The following is a 10,912-nucleotide window of genomic DNA, read 5'->3' as shown; positions in this document are numbered from 1 at the left end:
ATCATATTCCCAGTGTAGTTAGTTAGTTAGTTAGTTAGTTAGTTAGTTAGTTAGTTAGTTAGTTAGTTAGTTAGTTAGGTCACTATAGCTATGGCTAATTATAGAGATAATATTGATCATCTTTCCTGTGTAGTTAGTTAGTTAGTTAGTTAGTTAGTTAGTTAGTTAGTTAGTTAGTTAGTTAGTTAGTTAGTTAGTTAGTTAGTTAGTTAGTTAGTTAGTTAGTTAGTTAGTTAGTTAGTTCGTTCGTTCGTTCGTTAGTTAATTAGTTAGTTAGTTAGGTCACTATAGCTATGGCTGATTATAGAGATAATATTGATCATATTTCCTGTGTAGTTAGTTAGTTAGTTAGTTAGGTCACTATAGCTATGGCTGATTATAGAGATAATATTGATCATATTCCCAGTGTAGTTAGTTAGTTAGTTAGTTAGTTAGTTAGTTAGTTAGTTAGTTAGTTAGTTAGTTAGTTAGTTAGTTAGTTAGTTAGTTAGTTAGTTAGGTCACTATAGCTATGGCTAATTATAGAGATAATATTGATAATCTTTCCTGTGTAGTTAGTTAGTTAGTTAGTTAGTTAGGTCACTATAGCTATGGCTGAATATAGAGTTAATATTGATAATCTTTACTGTGTAGTTAGTTAGTTAGTTAGTTAGGTCACTATAGCTATGGCTGAATATAGAGATCATATTGATCATCTTTCCTGTGTAGTTAGTTAGTTAGTTAGTTAGTTAGTTAGTTAGTTAGTTAGTTAGTTAGTTAGGTCACTGCAGCTCTGGCTGAATATAGAGATAATATTGATCATTTACGTTTTACATTTACGTTTTTGGGGGGGGGGGGGGGTAGAAGGATTACTTTATCCTATCCCAGTTATTCCTTAAAGAGGTGGGGTTTCAAATGTCTCCGGAAGGTGGTGAGTGACTCCGTTGTCCTGGCGTCGTGAGGGAGCTTGCTCCACCATTGGGGTGCCAGAGCAGCGAACAGTTTTGACTGGGCTGAGCGGGAACTATGCTTCCGCAGAGGAAGGGGAGCCAGCAGGTCAGAGGTGGATGAACGCAATGCCCTCGTTTGGGTGTAGGGACTGATCAGAGCCTGAAGGTACGGAGGTGCCGTTCCCCTCACAGCTCCATAGGCAAGCACCATGGTCTTGTAACAGATGCGAGCTTCAACTGGAAGCCAGTGGAGTGTGCGGAGGAGCGGGGTGACGTGAGAGAACTTGGGAAGGTTGAATACCAGACGGGCTGCGGCATTCTGGATGAGTTGTAGGAGTTTAATGGCACAGGCAGGGAGCCCAGCCAACAGTGAGTTGCAGTAATTCAGACGGGAGATGACAAGTGCCTGGATTAGGACCTGTGCCGCTTCCTGTGTAAGGCAGGGTCGTACTCTCCGAATGTTGTAGAGCATGAACCTACAGGATCGGGTCACCGCCTTGATGTTAGAGGAGAACGACAGGGTGTTGTCCAGGGTCACGCCAAGGCTCTTCGCACTCTGGGAGGAGGACACAACGGAGTTGTCAACCGTGATGGCGAGATCATGGAACGGGCAGTCCTTCCCCGGGAGGAAGAGCAGCTCCGTCTTGCCAAGGTTCAGCTTGAGGTGGTGATCCGTCTAGATAATATTGATCATCTTTCCTGTGTAGTTAGTTAGTTAGTTAGTTAGTTAGTATTTAGTTAGTTATGTCACTATAGCTATGGCTGAATATAGAGATAATATTGATCATCTTTCCTGTGTAGTTAGTTAGTTAGTTAGTTAGTTAGTTAGTTAGTTAGGTCACTATAGCTATGGCTGAATATAGAGTTAATATTGATAGTCTTTCCTGTGTAGTTAGTTAGTTAGTTAGTTAGTTAGTTAGTTAGTTAGTTAGTTAGTTAGTTAGTTAGTTAGTTAGTTAGGTCACTATAGCTATGGCTGATTATAGAGATAATATTGATCATATTTCCTGTGTAGTTAGTTAGTTAGTTAGTTAGTTAGTTAGTTAGTTAGGTCACTATAGCTATGGCTGAATATAGAGTTAATATTGATAGTCTTTCCTGTGTAGTTAGTTAGTTAGTTAGTTAGTTAGTTAGTTAGTTAGTTAGTTCGTTAGTTAGTTAATTAGTTAGTTAGGTCACTATAGCTATGGCTGATTATAGAGATAATATTGATCACATTCCCAGTGTAGTTAGTTAGTTAGTTAGTTAGTTAGTTAGTTAGTTAGTTAGTTAGTTAGTTAGGTCACTATAGCTATGGCTAATTATAGAGATAATATTGATCATCTTTCCTGTGTAGTTAGTTAGTTAGTTAGTTAGTTAGTTAGTTAGTTAGTTAGTTAGTTAGTTAGTTAGTTAGTTAGTTAGTTAGTTAGGTCACTATAGCTATGGCTGAATATAGAGTTAATATTGATAATCTTTCCTGTGTAGTTAGTTAGTTAGTTAGTTAGTTAGTTAGTTAGTTAGTTAGTTAGTTAGTTAGTTAGTTAGTTAGTTAGTTAGTTAGTTAGTTAGTTAGTTAGGTAGGTCACTATAGCTATGGCTGAATATAGAGATCATATTGATCATCTTTCCTGTGTAGTTAGTTAGTTAGTTAGTTAGTTAGTTAGTTAGTTAGTTAGTTAGTTAGTTAGTTAGTTAGTTAGTTAGTTAGTTAGTTAGTTAGTTAGGTCACTACAGCTCTGGCTGAATATAGAGATAATATTGATCATTTACGTTTTACATTTACGTTTTGGGGGGGGGGGGGGGTAGAAGGATTACTTTATCCTATCCCAGTTATTCCTTAAAGAGGTGGGGTTTCAAATGTCTCCGGAAGGTGGTGAGTGACTCCGTTGTCCTGGCGTCGTGAGGGAGCTTGCTCCACCATTGGGGTGCCAGAGCAGCGAACAGTTTTGACTGGGCTGAGCGGGAACTATGCTTCCGCAGAGGAAGGGGAGCCAGCAGGTCAGAGGTGGATGAACGCAATGCCCTCGTTTGGGTGTAGGGACTGATCAGAGCCTGTAGGTACAGAGGTGCCGTTCCCCTCACAGCTCCATAGGCAAGCACCATGGTCTTGTAACAGATGCGAGCTTCAACTGGAAGCCAGTGGAGTGTGCGGAGGAGCGGGGTGACTTGAGAGAACTTGGGAAGGTTGAACACCAGACGGGCTGCGGCATTCTGGATGAGTTGTAGGAGTTTAATGGCACAGGCAGGGAGCCCAGCCAACAGCGAGTTGCAGTAATCCAGACGGGAGTTGACAAGTGCCTGGATTAGGACCTGTGCCACTTCCTGTGTAAGGCAGGGTCGTACTCTCCGAATGTTGTAGAGCATGAACCTACAGGATCGGGTCACCGCCTTGATGTTAGAGGAGAACGACAGGGTGTTGTCCAGGGTCACGCCAAGGCTCTTCGCACTCTGGGAGGAGGACACAACGGAGTTGTCAACCGTGATGGCAAGATCATGGAACGGGCAGTCCTTCCCCGGCAGGAAGAGCAGCTCCGTCTTGCCAAGGTTCAGCTTGAGGTGGTGATCCGTCAAGATAATATTGATCATCTTTCCTGTGTAGTTAGTTAGTTAGTTAGTTAGTTAGTTAGTTAGTTAGTTAGTTAGTTAGTTATGTCACTATAGCTATGGCTGAATATAGAGATAATATTGACCATCTTTCCTGTGTAGTTAGTTAGTTAGTTAGTTAGGCCACTATAGCTATGGCTGAATATAGAGATAATATTGATCATCTTTCCTGTGTAGTTAGTTAGTTAGTTAGTTAGTTAGTTAGTTAGTTAGTTAGTTAGTTAGTTAGTTAGTTAGTTAGTTAGTTAGGTCACTATAGCTGTGGCTGAATATAGAGATAATATTGATCATATATCCTGTGTAGTTAGTTAGTTAGTTAGTTAGTTAGTTAGTTAGTTAGTTAGTTAGTTAGTTAGTTAGTTAGTTAGTTAGTTAGTTAGTTAGTTAGTTAGTTAGTTAGTTAGTTAGTTAGTTAGTTAGGTCACTATAGCTGTGGCTGAATATAGAGATAATATTGATCATATATCCTGTGTAGTTAGTTAGTTAGTTAGTTAGTTAGTTAGTTAGTTAGTTAGTTAGCTAGTTAGTTAGTTAGTTAGTTAGTTAGTTAGTTAGTTAGTTATGTCACTATAGCTATGGCTGAATATAGAGATAATATTGATCATCTTTCCTGTGTAGTTAGTTAGTTAGTTAGTTAGTTAGTTAGTTAGTTAGTTAGTTAGTTAGTTAGTTAGTTATTTAGTTAGTTAGTTAGTTAGTTAGTTAGTTGGTTAGTTAGTTAGTTAGTTAGTTAGGTCACTATAGCTTTGGCTAAATATAGAGATAATATTGATCATCTTTCCTGTGTAATTAGTTAGTTAGTTAGTTAGTTAGTTAGTTAGTTAGTTAGTTAGTTAGTTAGTTAGTTAGTTAGTTAGGTCACTATAGCTGTGGCTGAATATAGAGATAATATTGATCATCTTTCCTGTGTATTTAGTTAGTTAGTTAGTTAGTTAGTTAGTTAGTCAGTTAGTTAGTTAGTTAGTTAGTTAGTTAGTTAGTTAGTTAGTTAGTTAGTTAGTTAGTTAGTTAGTTAGTTAGTTAGTTAGTTAGTTAAGGAAAGATGATAGTAGTTTAGAGAGAGAGGAAATATGATAGTAGTTTAGAGAGAGAGGAAAGATTATAGTATTTTAGAGAGGTAGGAAAGGTGATAGTAGTTTAGAGAGACAGGAAAGATGATAGTATTTTAGAGAGAGAGGAAAGATGATAGTAGTTTAGAGAAAGCAAGAAAATGTATAAGAGTTATTAAATGATTATAGTAATGTTGTCATTTCAGCTAACGTGTAGTCAGTTGTTAGTTAGTTATGTCACTATAGCTATGGCTGAATATAGAGATAATATTGATCATCTTTCCTGTGTAGTTAGTTAGTTAGTTTGGTCACTATAGCTGTGGCTGAATATAGAGATAATATTGATCATCTTTCCTGTGTAGTTAGTTAGTTAGTTAGTTAGTTAGTTAGTTAGTTAGTTAGTTAGTTAGTTAGTTAGTTAGTTAGTTAGTTAGTTAGTTAGTTCGTTAGTTAGTTAATTAGTTAGTTAGGTCACTATAGCTATGGCTGATTATAGAGATAATATTGATCATATTTCCTGTGTAGTTAGTTAGTTAGTTAGTTTGGTCACTATAGCTATGGCTGATTATAGACATAATATTGATCATATTCCCAGTGTAGTTAGTTAGTTAGTTAGTTAGTTAGTTAGTTAGTTAGTTAGTTAGTTAGTTAGTTAGGTCACTATAGCTATGGCTAATTATAGAGATAATATTGATCATCTTTCCTGTGTAGTTAGTTAGTTAGTTAGTTATTTAGTTAGTTAGTTAGTTAGTTAGTTAGTTAGTTAGTTAGTTAGTTAGTTAGTTCGTTAGTTAATTAGTTAGTTAGTTAGGTCACTATAGCTATGGCTGATTATAGAGATAATATTGATCATATTTCCTGTGTAGTTAGTTAGTTAGTTAGTTAGGTCACTATAGCTATGGCTGATTATAGAGATAATATTGATCATATTCCCAGTGTAGTTAGTTAGTTAGTTAGTTAGTTAGTTAGTTAGTTAGTTAGTTAGTTAGTTAGTTAGTTAGTTAGTTAGTTAGTTAGGTCACTATAGCTATGGCTGAATATAGAGATCATATTGATCATCTTTCCTGTGTAGTTAGTTAGTTAGTTAGTTAGGTCACTATAGCTATGGCTAATTATAGAGATAATATTGATCATCTTTCCTGTGTAGTTAGTAAGTTAGTTAGTTAGTTAGTTAGTTAGGTCACTATAGCTATGGCTGAATATAGAGTTAATATTGATAATCTTTACTGTGTAGTTAGTTAGTTAGTTAGTTAGTTAGTTAGTTAGGTCACTATAGCTATGGCTGAATATAGAGATCATATTGATCATCTTTCCTGTGTAGTTAGTTAGTTAGTTAGTTAGTTAGTTAGTTAGTTAGTTAGTTAGTTAGTTAGTTGGTTGGTTAGTTAGTTAGTTAGTTAGTTAGTTAGTTAGTTAGTTAGTTAGTTAGTTAGTTAGTTAGTTAGTTAGTTAGTTAGTTAGTTAGTTAGTTAGTTAGTTAGTTAGTTAGTTAGTTAGTTAGTTAGTTAGTTAGTTAGTTAGTTAGGTCACTATAGCTATGGCTGAATATAGAGATCATATTGATCATCTTTCCTGTGTAGTTAGTTAGTTAGTTAGTTAGTTAGTTAGTTAGTTAGTTAGTTAGTTAGTTAGTTAGTTAGTTAGTTAGTTAGTTAGTTAGTTAGTTAGGTCACTACAGCTCTGGCTGAATATAGAGATAATATTGATCATTTACGTTTTACATTTACGTTTTTTGGGGGGTGGGGGGGTAGAAGGATTACTTTATCCTATCCCAGTTATTCCTTAAAGAGGTGGGGTTTCAAATGTCTCCGGAAGGTGGTGAGTGACTCCGTTGTCCTGGCGTCGTGAGGGAGCTTGCTCCACCATTGGGGTGCCAGAGCAGCGAACAGTTTTGACTGGGCTGAGCGGGAACTATGCTTCCGCAGAGGAAGGGGAGCCAGCAGGTCAGAGGTGGATGAACGCAATGCCCTCGTTTGGGTGTAGGGACTGATCAGAGCCTGAAGGTACGGAGGTGCCGTTCCCCTCACAGCTCCATAGGCAAGCACCATGGTCTTGTAACAGATGCGAGCTTCAACTGGAAGCCAGTGGAGTGTGCGGAGGAGCGGGGTGACGTGAGAGAACTTGGGAAGGTTGAATACCAGACGGGCTGCGGCATTCTGGATGAGTTGTAGGAGTTTAATGGCACAGGCAGGGAGCCCAGCCAACAGCGAGTTGCAGTAATTCAGACGGGAGATGACAAGTGCCTGGATTAGGACCTGTGCCGCTTCCTGTGTAAGGCAGGGTCGTACTCTCCGAATGTTGTAGAGCATGAACCTACAGGATCGGGTCACCGCCTTGATGTTAGAGGAGAACGACAAGGTGTTGTCCAGGGTCACGCCAAGGCTCTTCGCACTCTGGGAGGAGGACACAACGGAGTTGTCAACCGTGATGGCGAGATCATGGAACGGGCAGTCCTTCCCCGGGAGGAAGAGCAGCTCCGTCTTGCCAAGGTTCAGCTTGAGGTGGTGATCCGTCTAGATAATATTGATCATCTTTCCTGTGTAGTTAGTTAGTTAGTTAGTTAGTTAGTTATTTAGTTAGTTATGTCACTATAGCTATGGCTGAATATAGAGATAATATTGATCATCTTTCCTGTGTAGTTAGTTAGTTAGTTAGTTAGTTAGTTAGTTAGTTAGTTAGTTAGGTCACTATAGCTATGGCTGAATATAGAGTTAATATTGATAGTCTTTCCTGTGTAGTTAGTTAGTTAGTTAGTTAGTTAGTTAGTTAGTTAGTTAGTTAGTTAGTTCGTTAGTTAGTTAGTTAATTAGTTAGTTAGGTCACTATAGCTATGGCTGATTATAGAGATAATATTGATCATATTTCCTGTGTAGTTAGTTAGTTAGTTAGTTAGTTAGTTAGGTCACTATAGCTATGGCTGAATATAGAGTTAATACTGATAGTCTTTCCTGTGTAGTTAGTTAGTTAGTTAGTTAGTTAGTTAGTTAGTTATGTCACTATAGCTATGGCTGAATATAGAGATAATATTGACCATCTTTCCTGTGTAGTTAGTTAGTTATTTAGTTAGGCCACTATAGCTATGGCTGAATATAGAGATAATATTGATCATCTTTCCTGTGTAGTTAGTTAGTTAGTTAGTTAGTTAGTTAGTTAGTTAGTTAGTTAGTTAGTTAGTTAGTTAGTTAGTTAGTTAGGTCACTATAGCTGTGGCTGAATATAGAGATAATATTGATCATATATCCTGTATAGTTAGTTAGTTAGTTAGTTAGTTAGTTAGTTAGTTAGTTAGTTAGTTAGTTAGTTAGTTAGTTAGTTAGTTAGTTAGTTAGTTAGGTCACTATAGCTGTGGCTGAATATAGAGATAATATTGATCATATATCCTGTGTAGTTAGTTAGTTAGTTAGTTAGTTAGTTAGTTAGTTAGTTAGTTAGTTAGTTAGTTAGTTAGTTAGTTAGTTAGTTAGTTAGTTAAGGAAAGATGATAGTAGTTTAGAGAGAGAGGAAAGATTATAGTATTTTAGAGAGATAGGAAAGGTGATAGTAGTTTAGAGAGACAGGAAAGATTATAGTATTTTAGAGAGAGAGGAAAGATGATAGTAGTTTAGAGAAAGCAAGATAATGTATAAGAGTTATTCAATGATTATAGTAATGTTGTCATTTCAGCTAACGTGTAGTCAGTTGTTAGTTAGTTAGGTCACTACAGCTATGGCTGAATATAGAGATAATATTGATCATCTTTCCTGAGTAGTTAGTTAGTTAGTTAGTTAGTTAGTTAGTTAGTTAGTTCGTTATTTATTTAATTAGTTAGTTAGGTCACTATAGCTATGGCTGATTATAGAGATAATATTGATCATATTTCCAGTGTAGTTAGTTAGTTAGTTAGTTAGTTAGTTAGTTAGTTAGTTAGTTAGTTAGTTAGTTAGTTAGGTCACTATAGCTATGGCTAATTATAGAGATAATATTGATCATCTTTCCTGTGTAGTTAGTTAGTTAGTTAGTTAGTTAGTTAGTTAGTTAGTCCGTTAGTTAGTTAGTTAGTTAGTTAGTTAGTTAGTTAGTTAGTTAGTTAGTTAGTTAGTTAGTTAGTTAGTTAGTTAGTTAGTTAGTTAGTTAGGTCACTATAGCTATGGCTGAATATAGAGTTAATATTGATAATCTTTCCTGTGTAGTTAGTTAGTTAGTTAGTTAGTTAGTTAGTTAGTTAGTTAGTTAGTTAGTTAGTTAGTTAGATAGTTAGTTAGTTAGATAGGTCACTATAGCTATGGCTGAATATAGAGATCATATTGATCATCTTTCCTGTGTAGTTAGTCAGTTAGTTACTTAGATAGTTAGTTAGTTAGGTCACTATAGCTATGGCTGAATATAGAGATAATATTGATCATTTACGTTTTACATTTACGTTTTGGGGGGGGGGGGGTGGGGGGGGGTAGAAGGATTACTTTATCCTATCCCAGGTATTCCTTAAAGAGGTGGGGTTTCAAATGTCTCCGGAAGGTGGTGAGTGACTCCGTTGTCCTGGCGTCGTGAGGGAGCTTGCTCCACCATTGGGGTGCCAGAGCAGCGAACAGTTTTGACTGGGCTGAGCGGGAACTATGCTTCCGCAGAGGAAGGGGAGCCAGCAGGTCAGAGGTGGATGAACGCAATGCCCTCGTTTGGGTGTAGGGACTGATCAGAGCCTGAAGGTACGGAGGTGCCGTTCCCCTCACAGCTCCATAGGCAAGCACCATGGTCTTGTAACAGATGCGAGCTTCAACTGGAAGCCAGTGGAGTGTGCGGAGGAGCGGGGTGACGTGAGAGAACTTGGGAAGGTTGAACACCACACGGGCTGCGGCATTCTGGATGAGTTGTAGGAGTTTAATGGCACAGGCAGGGAGCCCAGCCAACAGCGAGTTGCAGTAATTCAGACGTGAGATGACAAGTGCCTGGATTAGGACCTGTGCCGCTTCCTGTGTAAGGCAGGGTCTTACTCTCCAAATGTTGTAGAGCATGAACCTACAGGATCGGGTCACCGCCTTGATGTTAGAGGAGAACGACAGGGTGTTGTCCAGGGTCACGCCAAGGCTCTTCGCACTCTGGGAGGAGGACACAACGGAGTTGTCAACCGTGATGGCGAGATCATGGAACGGGCAGTCCTTCCCCGGGAGGAAGAGCAGCTCCGTCTTGCCAAGGTTCAGCTTGAGGTGGTGATCCGTCAAGATAATATTGATCATTTTTCCTGTGTAGATAGTTAGTTAGTTAGTTAGTTAGTTAGTTAGTTAGTTAGTTAGTTTGTTTGTTAGTTAGTTATTTTGTTAGTTAGTTAGTTAGTTAGTTAGTTAGTTAGTTAGTTATGTCACTATAGCTATTGCTGAATATAGAGATAATATTGATCATCTTTCCTGTGTAGTTAGTTAGTTAGTTAGTTAGTTAGTTAGTTAGTTAGTTAGATAGATAGTTAGTTAGTTAGTTAGTTAGTTAGTTAGTTAGTTAGTTAGTTAGTTAGTTAGTTAGTTAGGTCACTATAGCTGTGGCTGGATATAGAGATAATATTGATCATCTTTCCTGTGTAATTAGTTAGTTAGTTAGTTAGTTAGTTAGTTAGTTAGTTAGTTCGTTAGTTAGTTAGGTCACTATAGCTATGGCTGACTATAGAGATAATATTGATCATATTTCCTGTGTAGTTAGTTAGTAAGTTAGTTAGGTCACTATAGCTATGGCTGAGTATAGCGATAATATTGATCATATTTCCAGTGTAGTTCGTTAGTTAGTTAGTTAGTTAGTTAGTTAGTTAGTTAGTTAGTTAGTTAGTTAGTTAGTTATGTCACTATAGCTATGGCTGAATATAGAGATAATATTGACCATCTTTCCTGTGTAGTTAGTTAGTTAGTTAGTTAGGCCACTATAGCTATGGCTGAATATAGAGATAATATTGATCATCTTTCCTGTGTAGTTAGTTAGTTAGTTAGTTAGTTAGTTAGTTAGTTAGTTAGTTAGTTAGGTCACTATAGCTGTGGCTGAATATAGAGATAATATTGATCATATATCCTGTGTAGTTAGTTAGTTAGTTAGTTAGTTAGTTAGTTAGTTAGTTAGTTAGTTAGTTAGTTAGTTAGGTCACTATAGCTGTGGCTGAATATAGAGATAATATTGATCATATATCCTGTGTAGTTAGTTAGTTAGTTAGTTAGTTAGTTAGTTAGTTAGTTAGTTAGTTAGTTAGTTAGTTAGTTAGTTAGTTAAGGAAAGATGATAGTAGTTTAGAGAGAGAGGAAAGATTATAGTATTTTAGAGAGATAGGAAAGGTGATAGTAGTTTAGAGAGACAGGAAAGATTATAGTATTTTAGAGAGAGAGGAAAGATGATAGTAGT

The sequence above is a fragment of the Coregonus lavaretus genome (assembly GCF_964263955.1).
Source record: "Coregonus lavaretus genome assembly, contig: HAP1_SCAFFOLD_1570, whole genome shotgun sequence".
NCBI classification, from domain to species: domain Eukaryota; kingdom Metazoa; phylum Chordata; class Actinopteri; order Salmoniformes; family Salmonidae; genus Coregonus; species Coregonus lavaretus.
Note: the sequence above shows the minus strand (reverse complement) of the source record.